Consider the following 14707-nt stretch of genomic DNA (forward strand, 5'->3'; position numbering starts at 1 on the left):
CTTCGTCAATTTTCATCAATAACGATGTGTCCACTTCAGGAAAAATGTACTCAAATCCCCCACCTAATCTGAAACTAAGTTAAGACTTTTGATTTTGATCTGAGGATCAAGTTAACAAAATTCGAGGAATTTTGTTTGGAATTCAGACCTGGATCTAGAAGTATTGGGATACAGATTTAAGATTATTCATGGTTTTCAAACAAAATCAAAACTGTAAACTTGCATAGAAACCCTGTTTTCTTAAAGGACTGTCTTACGCCATAATGCTGGAGGGAGCATTTGACATATATGTTTATCTAAGGGAAGGTCGGTTGCAACAGCTGGCGGGGAGTGTTTGAGGGACAGCTCACGCGGCAAAAACCTGCCCAGGTCTTGACCAGCCTGGGTATGGTGTAAAATGGTGTGCTTCCGCCGATATGATGGGCGAGGGCCGACAAAGCGGTCCCTGAGTGAAGTACCAGGACACCTAAGGAGGATCCTGGAGGGTTCTTACCAGGCAATGCACGGGCTCGCGGTGCTTAGGATACCCATTCGTATGTCGAGGAAGATATATATATGTATGTTGACGAAGTGATTATTGTAATCTATTACTGGATCTCGTTGTTGACCAATTGGTCCCAAAATGATTTTCAATAGAATTAAATTCTATGAAAGATACTTATTGATAATTTTTTTATTATGAAAGTGTTACTTTCTTCATTATTGATTTCTATGTATAAAAGAATATTTTTTTATTATAAAAGTGTTACTTTTATCATTATTGATTTCTATGCATAAAAGTATACATAAAAGAATATATTTTTTATATTAAAAGTGTGATTTTTATCATAAATGATTTTTATGCATAAAAGATATTTTTTTTATATCAAAAGTGTGATTTTCATCATAAATGATTTTATGCATAAAAGATATTTTTTATGTTAAAAGTATGATTTTCATCATAAATGATTTTATGCATAAAAAATATTTTTTTATATTAAAAGTGTGATTTTCATCATAAATGATTTTATGCATAAATGGATGCATAAAAGAAATTCTTTTATATTAAAAGAGTGATTTTATTATAAATGATTTGTATGCATAAACATATGCATAAAAGATATTTTTTATATTAAAAGTGTGATTTTCATCATAAATGATTTTATGCATAAAAGAAATTCTTTCATATTAAAAGAGTGATTTTCATCATAAATGATTTTTATGATGATAAAAGTGTGACTTTCATCATAATTAGATTCTATGCATAAATAGATGCATATAAAATGATTATTTTATTCCTCATAAGAAATTCATGTTTTAGAAATCTGTAAGTAAATATTTGTCAAACGAAAATTAGAAAAAGAGAAATTGAAATAGTACCTTTCCAGAAAGATAGTTTAGGAAGAACCTTTCCAGACCCAAACTCTGATTTAAACTATTGACCAAGACCTAATACCTTCATCAATTTTCATCAATAACGATGTGTCCACTTCAGGAAAAATGTACTCAAATCCCCCACCTAATCTGAAACTAAGTTAAGACTTTTGATTTTGATCTGAGGATCAAGTTAACAGAATTCGAGGAATTTTGTTTGGAATTCAGACTTGGATCTAGAAGTATTGGGATACAGATTTAAGATTATTCATGGTTTTCAAACAAAATCAAAACTGTAAACTTGCATAGAAACCCTGTTTTCTTAAAGGACTATCTTACGCCATAATGCTGGAGGAGCATTTAGCATATATGTTTATCTAAGGGAAGTTCGGTTGCAACAGCTTGCGGGGAGTGTTCGAGGGATAGCTCACGCGGCAAAAACCTGCCCAGGTCTTGACCAGCCTAGGTATGGTGTAAAATGGTGTGCTTCCGGTACGATGGGCGAGGGTCGACGAAACGGTCCCTGAGTGAAGTACTAGGACACCTAAGGAGGATCCTGGAGGGTTCTGACCAGGCGATGCACGGGCTCGCGGTGCTTAGGACACCCATTCGTATGTCGAGGAAGATATATATGTATGTTGACGAAGTGATTATTGTAATCTGTTATTTACTGGATCTCGTTGCTGACCAGGTGGTCCCAACGGAGAGTCCAGAGTGGTACTCTTTTTGTGAACAAGGGATTTAATGGAAATTTTGAATTATGAAATCTATGATCATATCTATTTTGACAATGGATTATTTTTATATTAAAGTTTTAAAGAGGAGTGTGTGCGTATCTATTTTCTAAAGCTAAAGTTAAGAAAGGCATTTCAATTATGGGTGGGTGAGTACTTGTTTGGTTCCACCAATTCCAGTGGTAGGGTGGTGGCTAACCCATGGGCCAGATGGGGTTAGGCTGGAATCAGTGGAGTTTTCGTGAAGTCGACTTTGATAAGTCGCTCGCCCTTGCGTCCCAACATTATGAGATGCAGATTGCATACATGGAGCAATACTTGGCTCCCCACTCCATCTCCTTTCCCCATTGCCCCAATGATCGATGGGTGCCTGTTGAGCTGCTTAGTACATTCAACAATATGCCCGCCCCTACATCCAGCACCTTGAATGCTTCATCGACATCTGCATCCCTACCGCGCAGGAGCTTACTGTACCTTCAATAAGCAGGAGGTGAAGAGATTCGGGAAGGGCAATTTAGGAACTAGGTTCCTCTCGTGGCTCGCCACTTTTGCGTTCCTCATCAGCGAGCTGAGGATTCGGATGAGGAGGTAGAGATGCCTGCATTGCAATTGTCAAGGTATTTGAGGGATGACAAGGAAGTGAAGGCAGTAGGAACGAGTGCTGGTGTGGAAGAGCAGCTTGCATCAGAGCACTTTCCAGAGGGTGCACAATTTGCAGAGCTGAACAGCCCACTATAGTAGAAGATGTGGGGCCATCTTCCCCACACGAGGAGAGCAAGGTGTTGCCAGAGCTTGAGATCAATCTCTTGAGCACCATTGTGGTGGAAGGTGAAGAATACTTATTTCTTCATGACCTTAAAAAGGCAGCTGGCTTGAGAATGGATGAATGCTTGGGCATTATATGCATGCGATGTGAGGTGGACCTTGATACGTCCAACCTCGGTCCTCACCTAGATAGTGCTATATTACCCCTTGGAGAATCTATTGCAGAGACAGTTGCTTTGGTCAAGGAAACTATGGTTGAGACTGCGGAGCAAGCCCTAGTTCCCAGAGGAGGAATTCACAACCTTACAAGACAAGCTAGAGGCTGAAAAGGATACCCTTGCTACTGGAGTGATGGAGGAGACCAAAGCACCAAAAAAGGATGAGGCTAAGTCCTCAATTGACCTCTCCGCCCCCACCAGCACTTTGGCAAAAGAGACATTGAGCAAGAGGTAATAATTGACCTTTTACAACCTAAAAACATTTGTAATTATGTATAGGAAAATATTTTGATTTTTCCTTTGATTGCAGAGGGTGGTTGAAATTGACGCACTTGCTGGGAGAGGCGGCGGTAGCAGAGACCAGCTAGGCCAAGGTCCATGGACATGATGCTGCGTTGGTGCACTATCTTAGTTGACTTCCTGTGGATGGCATCGCCATTATCCACACGGACTACACCCCTCAATCTGCCTTCACTCTCTTCTTTTTGAAAGCCCTCTCTAAGGTGCTCTGTGTAGCCTCTATGGCATAGAGCACCAAATGTATAGTTCTGATAAAAATCCCTTGCCTTCGATGTTTTTGGTTCTGGATTTAGGGGTAAGCTTCTTGCTCGTATAGGTATAGTCAAAAGCATCGGAATAGAGGATCCTCATAAAATAGCCCAATCACTCCTTGAGCACACTCTGCCCAATAACAAGGGAAGGAAGCTCAATATTGTAAGAAAGCTTTTATAAAGATGATGTATCACTTCTTATTATGAATACAATACAATTTTTGCAAACTTATTTTCATCAAGTATATCATTGTTTTTTCTAGTTTATACCATCAATGTTTTTGTGAATGCATCAGAAATGACCCTGGGAGAGCCTGGGGGGGAGCAGTGCCAGAACAGTGCGAATTATGAGCCTGCACCGTTGCTGTAGAGCCCAAATTCACATTGTTTTGGCACAACTTTCCCAGCCCTTCAGGAGCAGTTCTGATGCATTGGATGACAAATAATGTATTTTTACACATGATTAAAGGTATTTTTATCTTGTAAATTATTGTTTCCATAATCAATGTACTCAACTTGATTATAAATGCATCAGAAATGATTATGAGTGGCTGGGGGAGTAGTGCCAGAAAGGTGAATTTTGAGCCTGCACCGCTGTTGTAGAGCCCAAATTCGCACTATTCTGGCATAGCTTCCCCAGCCCTCCAGGAGCAATTCTGATGCATTGGATGACAAATGATGTATTTTGACACATGATTAAAGGTATTTTTATTTTGTAAATTATTATTTTTATAATTAATGTACTCAACTTCATTAATCCTAAGTGGCTGGGGGAGCAGTGCCAGAACAGTGCAAATTATGAGCCTGCACCGCCGGTGCAGAGCCTAAATTCGCACTGTTCTAGCATAGCTTCCCCAGTCCTCCAGGAGAAATTCTAATGCATTGGATGACAAACAATGTAATTTTACACATGATTAAATCTATTTTTTTCTTATAAACTATTGTTTCTCACAATTAGTATACTCAACTTCATTATGAATGCATCAGAAATGATCCTGAGTGGCAAGATGAGCAGTGCCAGAACAGTGCGAATTTTGAGCCTGCATCGCCGCTGCAGAGCTTAAATTCGCACTGTTATGGCATAGCTTTCCCAATCCTCCAAGAGCAATTATGATGGATTGGATGATAAACACTATATTTTTACACATGATTAAAGGTATTTTTATCTTATAAACTATTGTTTCTCACAATTAGTATGCTGCATCAGAAATGATCCTGAGTGGCTAGGGGAGAAGTGCCAGAACAGTGCGAATTCTGAGCCTACATCGCCGTTGTAGAGGCCAAATTCGCACTGTTATGGCACAGCTTCCTCAATCCTCTAAGAGCATTTCTGATGCCTTGGGTGACAAACTGGCACATGATGATAGACACTCCATGTTAAACAAACATGATGACACCGAGACATTGTAAGAGAAACTTAAAATTTTAATTATCAAAAGGTTACAAATGAAAGCCACATAGGCTTGTTACAAAGGGGGGTTTGAAACAAAAGAGTTGCTTCAAAAAAAAGGTTAACATCTAAGATCTCTAGATCGTGTCTTGAACTCGCCTCGAATGCGCCAAGCTAGTTGCATGTCCTTGGCAGATATGCTCTTTGCATGTATTGTGAGGAGGTTGGTGTCTTTAAAAAGCCCAACAATGTAAGCCTCGGGCTTCTTGTAATTCTTCAAGGGCAATCCCCCCCTGCACACAGAACTCTGTTCTATATCGTTGGAGAATCTCCTTCACCGTGTGAGCGAAAGGGGCTCTTCTTATCAGTAACTCAGTGTTCCTCTAATAAATTTTGATTTCTTGTAGAGCCCTATGCCCTTGGCGCATCCTTGTCCTTGGAGTTCTTTGTGTTGTGTTAGTGCGTTGGCGAGGTTGGGACTTCTTTGGCTTGAAGAGCTTGACCTTTCTACGCTTGCGCGCACTTGTAGGAACCTCCTCTTGGTCTCTCTCATAGTATGAATCCTCCTCCTCCTATTGATGTGGTACGTGTGTATCAAGCTCCTCCCGGGTAGGTAGGGGACCCTGTCCTGGTAGTAGGGTCTTGCCACCTATGGTGTTGCGCAATGTAGGAATGTTTTCACCAACCCAGTCGAACTGCTCATCATCGGCCGTCTCTGTCTTGATCTCTGGGGTGGCTGCATTGTGGGGTCTTCTTCACACGCTTGCTCCCACTAGAAGGGCCTGTATGTGTGTGCATTGGTGTTGCTGTGGAAGGAGGGTTGGACTCTGGTGATCCCATTGGGCGTGTCCTAGAATCCAAGGGGTCACTCTCTTCGGTGGTGTCGCGCCAGTATGTGGTCGTTGGGTGCCTTGCACTGTGTTTTTTGAAGGCATGGTAACACGTGCGGTGTTCTTGGTGCGTGCCATATCCATGTACGACTATGCTAACGTGGTGATGTGCTGGTGTCCTTACATGGGTGTCTACGTAGATCTTGAGCTCAAGCTCTCTAAAAAAGTGAAATGAAAATGAAGTGAGTGAAGGAACTATTAATAGTTTTTTTAAGGGGCAAAAAAAAAACCTAACTAAACTTATTTTCTTAGCCTTATCACATCTAGATTTATGCTAGTGCATGCACAACCCAACGCCTCCCTTGTCGCCTCATTCGTGCCGCGCGCCAACAAGCACCATGCCTATGGGGAGCATTGGTTTGCAACCATTCAAGCCAAGCATGACTTTTTTGCAGCCTTGCATGCCTCTTGCGCAAGCTTAGATTGTTGGGCCTGCTCCCTAACCAATACCCTTCCAAAGGTTGTGCGATAAAACCAATTAAACATCTCTTGTAGATAATGTAAGTGTTCCTCCTGCAGAAGCTCCACCTCCATGTTTTGTATTTTTGAAATAAACCCCTCTTGCTTTATAATGTGATTTCTCCATCCCTTGGGTACTCCACATGTCGAGCGATCCATACTTGTTCATGAAATACGCACCATGCGCATAAACTATGTGCTGTACACATGACAACAAAATTTAACTAGAAAAAGTCAAGGTTAAAATACCAGTTTAGTTTTTTACTGTACAACTTACCATATAGTGTGTTACTTTACTCTCTCCCCAAGCACCTAGCACACTTTTGGTTCTATGATATGTTGTTGGAATGATGCTTATTCTTGGGCAGTTGTGCTACTTTGATTCATAATGCAAACCATGTTATTGAAATTTATCCAAAGCTGTTTGCGCATATTTACAAGAGCTGGCATTGGACAATCTACATTTATGGTGATTGCACACAGGTCTCTCTAGAGTCCCCAAGTCTTCTTTGAAGTCTTTATGTTTGTTGGCTTCTCCAAAAATCTCCTTGCCTTGATCTAGTCATGGAGACCTTTTGAGCAACCTCGTATGACATACCAGAGACCTGCTTATTCACTGATGATGTTTTAAGTCCTTCTTGACATTGTAAAAGGCTGAATTGTGATGCTTGCAATTGAGATTGGAGAATATGGGTCTTCCAAGCTCCACTTGTAGTCAATCTTCTGCAGTATCCTAACAAGCCAAGCTCTCCTTCACCAAAACAAATCGCATATAAAAGATGATAAATTGCGGAAAGGAGGGTTTGCTCTTAATGGAGGGTCAACTGGATAGAGATGCATCAATCCAAAGATCTACATTTTTCTCCTTAGCTATCCTATGAGCTTGGATAGATTGTGCATCAGTAGGATGGGTTTTTTTAGGGCTGCCATACTCTTCAAGAATACGAATGTGTAAATCAACCTTTCGTTTTTTCTAGCTTCACAAGGGGCTACCCACACAGCTTGCAAAGGCTCCATAGCTAAGCAGAGGAACAAGCTAAAGCAGAGAGATCCTCAGAGAGAGAGAGAGAGAGAGAGAGAGAGAGAGAGAGAGAGAGAGTGTGTGTTAAAACTTTACTGTTGCAGGTTTAACACAAATCCGTTTTTCTAAGTAGAAAATGTTATTTTTGATATACAAATATACTAACATAGAGTTTTTCATCAATAAATTATATTTATGAGAAAAATTAAAAGATAATAATTTTTAGGCTCCCCACAATTTCGGGATCTCATGGATGTAGTGGTTCCTGACAGTTAGTTATGTTTATGGGGTTGTGAGGACCTGACAGTTAGTTATGGATGTATTGGCTCCTGACAGGCTTCTGACGTGACCCTTGAATTACAAGCTTTTTGGAGGGAAAATCGGAGATAGCTTACTACAACATATACTCCTTCACAAAACGGAGTTGCAGAGAGGAAGAATAGGGCCATCATGGAGATGGCTCGTGATATGCTTGAGCATTCTTCATTACCTCGACGTTTCTGGGCTAGGGCGGCTTCTATTGTTGTCTTCATTTAGAACATGTCTCCTACTACTACTCTTCCAGATAAAACTACATATGAGGCTTTCCATGGTGAGAAGCCCTTTGTTGTTAATTTTCAGGTATTTGGTTGTTCGGCGTATGTACATGTGCCTAAGGAGCATTGCTCCAAGATGCACTCAAAGTCTTAGCGCATGACTTTTCTCGAATATAGTTATGTGTCCAAGGCATAATATCGTCTATATGATCACCAGGCTGGCAAAGTTGTTGTGAGCCATGATGTGGTGTTTGACGAGACTCCTACATCTTCAGAGGGGGGTGGTGAGCTTCTTCTTCCTTTGCCTCCTTCTCCTCCTCCTCCCCCTGCTTCTATTACAGCTACAGTTGTGGATTCTCAGTCAAATGATGATGACTTTGCTCCTCTTCTAGCTAGTTTGAGTAGATCTGTGCTGCCTGGGTGGTATTTTTAGACAGTTCGTGATTTTGGGTTAAAAATGCAAGGGTCCTATCCTTTAAGAATCAGTATCATCTCCTCCAAGGTAAAGTACTCCTCTCTTGAGACTGTGGCCATGCCACCTCCTTTGCTACCTCTATCATATTGAAGTCACTACCCATGCATCAAAAATCATCCTGGGTTAAGGCGGACAGTGCTGCAAAAAAGAGCTCTACCTTGCGAGAGCATTCGGGGCATAATTGTTAAGGAAGCTAATGCTATCCTCACCAATTAGAATGGTAACCCACTATGAGCACCCTAGAACTATTGCTCCTGATCATGTCACTAGCTACAAGAGTTGCTCATCTCACTGACAGAAAGACACACTCCTCCTTGCGTCCCTGAAGGGCCAAAGGATGGAGACCAAAAAGTATGACTCCTGCCTAGTAAAATCTTCCCACAATGGCAGGTGTGCCTCTCAGCAAGGTGCTTCTCCTGGATGAAAAGAATGTCGATAGCGCACCGGATTTTCGGATGGTAGCAGTGGAAGTAGCTTCCTCTTGCGTGGGGTAGGGTTTCCTACTCGGGGCCTCACCCTCGAATGTCTGGGCATGAGACTAAGCTGGTGGTCATTCCGAAAGCTGGTGGTGAGCTGTTGTTGCAACCGAACTTCCCTTAGAAGAACACATATACCAAATGCTCCCTCCAGCATTCTAGCGTAAGACAATCCTTTATTAAGAAAAACAGGGTTTCTATGCAAGTTTTCAGTTTTGATTTTCTTTTGAATACAATGGGTATATCTTAAATCCGTATCCCAATACTTCTAGATCACAGGTCTAAAATTCCAACAGAATTTCCTGAAATCTGTAACCTTGATCCTCAGATCAGAATCAAGGGTCTTAACTTGATTTCAGATTCGGTGGGTGATTTGAGTAAAACTTTCCTAAACTGGTCACATCATCTTTTCTTGAAACTGACGAAGGAGATTAAGTCTTGGTCATAGTCTAATTCAGGGTTTGAGTCTGGAAAGGTTCTCCCTGAACTAACTTTCTTGAAGGGTAATATTTCAATTACTACTTTACTGAAGTTCATTCATTGAGTATTTGCTTAACTGAATTCAAAACTAATCATGAATTTCTATGGGGAATAAATTAATCATTTATCTAAAATTCCGACTTCGATAGTTTTTATAAGTTTTCTCATTACTATCGTAGAGAATATGAAACGGTAGAATTTTCTCGCACAGAGTATTTACTTATTCATTTACCAATATTCATGGGATTTAAACATAGGATTAAAGAGAACTCTTATTTTGATATAAAAATTATGTATGCATCTATTTATGCATAAAATCCAACTTCTATGGAAATAACACTTTTATATAAAAGAAAATCCTTTTATGCATCTATTTATGTAAAAAAATCAATTTTGATGAAAGTAACACTTTTATAATAAAAAAATTCTTTTATGCATCATTTTATACATGAAAATCAATATTGATGAAAGTAACACTTTTATAATTAAAAAAATTCTTTTATGCATCATTTTATGCATAAAAATCAATATTGATGAAAGTAACACTTTTATAATAAATTTTTATTTAATGCATCATTTTTTTTTCATTTTAAAGAAAATAAAAATTAGAAAACCATTAAAATGAATAAAGAAAAAGTAGGATTTCTAGCTTACTTGAATTTTTGTGAGCTTTCCTTTGGCTTGATGGTTTGAGGGATCTACCCTTGTTTGCAACAAGAGTGGCCACCAGTTCTTTTGAAGAGGGAAAGGTCAAAAGCTAATGAATTATCAATAAATTCATTGTTTTTGGCTCTGGGGATGGAGTAGAGTAACAGTGCATCAAACACTATTAAGCTTCTACAAAGGGGGAGGCTTCTATTTATAGGAAAAAGTGAGCTTCTAACCAAGCAAACTGATTCTAGAATTTTCCAGATCAGTTTGGTCAATTTTTGACCATTTTTGGGTCAGTTTAGCTTACTTTTTGGAACTAGACTTGAATTAGGAGAGAGGAGAGATGAAATATCTCAATATTTGAGAATTTAAAACTCCACCACACATGTGAAATAGGTGCCTCCTTCATGAGGGGAAATCCCCACTCTTGAGGTGTCAAAATTTTATTTTTTTAGTATTTCCTTTGGTCCTTAGTCCACTCTTCATCTTATGTGAGTATTTACTCATTTTTGGGGAGATTTTCTTTATTTCTTTAATTTATCTCCTCCATAAATTTGGATGAATTTGATTGGACCCTCAGAACCTTAATTTAAAGTTTTTTAAAAATTAAAACCCTTAGGATAAGGCCTTTTGAACAGATTATAATTTATTTCTAATGCACCTTCTGAAAATCTTTTTGAACTTCTGTTTCTGGGAAATTTATTTTAATAAGAAGAGATATTTTTCCATCCAAAAATATCTAAAATCTGAATAATCTCTCTCTAGAATATTTTCTCTCTCTCTCTAAGCCAAAATAGGTAGAAACAAGATCTTTTATTATTCTGAAGAGGGAATTGATTACAGGGGGAAGATACTAGACATCATGAGGGGCTGGGAGGAATCTTACAACAAGGGATGCAACAGTCATAGCAAGAAGCTGCAGGTTCACTTCAAAAAAAAGAAAGGTAGGTAACGGCGGACTCAATTGGGGGAGACGGAGCAACTGCCATGGAGTCCTCCTAGGTGCGAAGACCAGAGAAGAGGCTGATACTTGCCAAAAATAAATGATTGCCCACAAGCTGAGGGTGCTACTAGAGGAAAAAGGAAGAAATAAAAAATAAAAAAGAAGGAAAAAAAAGAAAAAGAAAAAAGAAAGAAAGAAAGAGAAAAAATAAAAAGGAGGAAAAGAAAGAAAAAAGAAAAAAAAGACCGGGGGGATACTGGGAATGGATGAAGAAGCTGAGTTGTTAGCAAACAAAAGGACCAAGGGTACTCAAGGTGAGGATGAAGCTAGACCATCGAGATAAAAAAAGGAGAAGCAGGTAGAGGATCAATTCAAGGAAGGAGAAAAGAAGAGGAGACCTAGGAGAAAGATAGGGATGCAGGACTTTCCACTAGGAGAAGGGGAGGAAGAGTATGATCTGAAGAAAGATCTCCAGCAAAAAGGACCCACTCTATCTTGGCCCTAGTTGTCACAAATGTGTACCAAACTTAGGAGAACCTATAGCAGACTTGTTAGCATAAGGATTCCCAAGAAAGTGAAGAAGAGAGGACAACTGAACATAGTAAGAGTTAAAGGTGACAAGGATTACCTGCCTGTGAGAAGAACGGATGCTTGGATAGAGTAGTTTAAGGTTCCAAAAGTATACATAGATGGTGGTGCTCAAGTCTGTGTTATGACTCAACACACCATGGAAGCCTTGAGATTGAAGGTGAGTGCTCCTTCACAATTCAGAGTGAGAATGGTCAACAATGCAAAGGTGAGATGCTTGGGAGTGGTGAAGAAGCTGAAGGTAACCATACTTGGTCTGGAAGCTGAGCTAGATGTCCATGTAATGCCAGTAAGGACAGAGGCATATCCATTAATATTAGGGAGACCACTACTGATAGCCATGAAGGCAAGACAAGACTAGTGGAGAGGCACCTCATCCTAGGTTTGGATCAACCTACAAAAAAGAAAGTTAGCTATGACATGGGAAAAGAAAGAGAGGTGATATCAGAAGAGAGCTCATCATCAGGAGAAGAGGAGGATGAAGAAACCAACTCCACTGAGATTACAACAAAAGAGGAGGAGGAAAACTTTGAGGAAGATGAGGGCGAAGTTCAGCTATGAGGCTAGGTTAACCCAGTCAACGCAGAGGGGTCAGAAGTGGGTTGGCAGAGGATCAAGGAGGCCTCTCAAGTTGTGGATATGTGGTCAGCTGACTGTTAAAGGACAATTTTCTACCTAGGTACCAAAATAATCATTTCGAAGGCAAAAGACAGTGGGTTTCTGACAAGTTTGAGTTGGTTGGGAGGGCTTCTGGTCAGACAGAGGTCAGCTGACTAGTTTGTAAAGGCTTAGAGACCTATTTGTGAAGCCATATGATAGTGGAGGACACTCTAGGTTCTAAAGGACATAATTTTGATAGGAAACAAAGAGAGGACGTAAGAGGTAGATTCTGAGCCTTTCTGCATCCGCTCAAGGTGGCTCTTATCAGCAGCAGCTGACATCAGCTTTAGTCAACAGAGGTTTTGAATTGATAGATTGAAGGCATTGGAGGTCAGTGCTGACCTTAGAGGACATTCTAAATAGGTAGATGAGAATATAGGGATGATGGGAGGGTAATGAAGTTTTCTGTTGTGTCAGTTAAGGGCCAGGGATCATCAGTTGGGGTTGTTGGTGTCCTTTGGTTTTGGCTGGGGTTTGGTGCTATTGTTAGCCTCCTCTCACGGTGGTGAGCTTCAGACGTAGCTATACAGGTAGAGTTTCTTGAAACCATCAACGCAAACAACAAATCCAGAGTATCCCATCGGGTTCAAAAGTCCATCTTCCAAAACAACTCTTCACGCCACATCAAACCAAATGCCGAGCTAGTAGGGGAGGGGTAGCCTCACAAAGAGAGCGAGAGGTAGACTCCTTAAAATGAGGAAGGGAAGCAGGAATATAAACTGTAGTGGTGACAAAGTCCTCAAAAGAATCACTGAGAGCAGAAGTCTCTTTCCAATAGAATCAAGTCCCAAGAATTAGCAACAAACAAATGATCCCTGTGAAAGGATCACACCTCACAAGCAAAATAACCTCCTTTCTCTGCAAACACTAGAAAGAACATAGGCTTGGACAAAATGAACTCTACTCAAGATCTTTGAAAAGATGACTACTCTTGTCAAGAAAGAACTACTCTCCTCCAAAATTTGCAAACTCCAATCTCGCAAAAGAAAATCTCCACAGATACAAAACAACTCTCAAAATTGATCCTCAAGTGAAGTAGCTGGGGATGGGCCCCCCTCTGAGTGGTGTAGAAAATTCTTTTGGGAAGCAAAACACAGCCAAAACACTGCTGCCCAGTAAAAAACAACACTCCACCGCCAACAAAAGGCAAGGAACATGAAGAAACTGGGAACCTGTGTAGGCCAGGAACAAAACATAGGTATAGATGCTCCATAATCAGCAAAACACTATGTGAAATCACAAAATGCAGTGTCCTTAGGTACCAAACTGTCACCAAAGCCACAATCCACACAAAACCCCCTTTGCAAAGTGATATGTGTCCACACACTTGAGAAGAAAAAACTCAGCCAACAGAGAGGCTGCAAAAAAAAAAAGCCAACCATATTCCACACCTCATATGAGGAAAAAATGCTAAAGAGAAAGTACCTTCGCGTCCAAATGCTGAAGCCTAGGTGAAGGTAGAGCTACTAGAAGGAAGAGTCTAGAAAATGTAGCAAAATAGGGCTCCAAATTTGAAAATGCATAAGTGAAAGGGGTAGTAGATAAGGCAGAATTTGAAAACACAGATCCTAGAAGGTACAACCAAACCAACCAACTTTAGCAAAAATGAGCCTATAGGAGAAAAAACGAAACAAATACACTGTTGCTTCCCTGCACAGAGCAGGCCAATAGAACTATAGGAATGCCAGGGATATAGGCTAATGAATATTGACCACAAAACTGCAACAGTGAAGCGCCTAGAAGAGGGCAAACTAACTAACAACAGATTGAGAAAAAGAAAATGCAAGAAAGAGGAGGGAGCAACTAATGTTGTAAGTCACCGATGTTTTGAAACCATAAAGGAATACACAGTGGAAAATGGGAAAGTGGAAACACAGGAGAGAGAGAGAGAGAGAGAGAGAGAGAGAGAGAGAGAGAGAGAGAGAGAAACACATGTATATACCTGCTCTCAATATCACCAAACAAGAAACACATACTGGTACAAGTCCCGAGCAAGAGGGGAAGATGACCTCGTATGTGGGGGACTGCAACAAGCCAATATGCAGAGGCACTAAGGCATGTAAGAGGCACAAAGCAATGAATGTGAGGGAGGGAAGGGCCGGCTATATATATGCCCAAATAGGGGTAGCCAACCAACTCCTCCTCACGACTAGGAATAAAAGCTAATGACTCCATAAAATAGGGAACAAGTTGGAACACGATGTGAGGGGTGACCAGCCCCTCTAGCTAACATGGTCAACTCTAAAGGCTAAAATAGGACACCACAAAGGAAGCCAACAGCAAAACGGGATGATGATGTCAAATAGTTCACTCCACACTTGTGTGGGAATTCGTAGCCAAGCAAAGTTCCTTGCTGTTCATGGTGGCATTTTGTTTCATAGAAACAGGTTGATAGGTGCTCTTTTCGAGGTGTATGCGGTACTACGCGAGACTGGAGTGTCCATGGTTGCATCTTCATTAGCTTATCTTCTTCACACTCTTGCACACTGTGAGTTGCAAAGGGGGTGTTAGAAATTG

The sequence above is a fragment of the Cibotium barometz genome, chromosome 55 (assembly GCF_041138505.1).
Source record: "Cibotium barometz isolate CiBa-2024 chromosome 55, ASM4113850v1, whole genome shotgun sequence".
Lineage (NCBI taxonomy): Eukaryota > Viridiplantae > Streptophyta > Polypodiopsida > Cyatheales > Cibotiaceae > Cibotium > Cibotium barometz.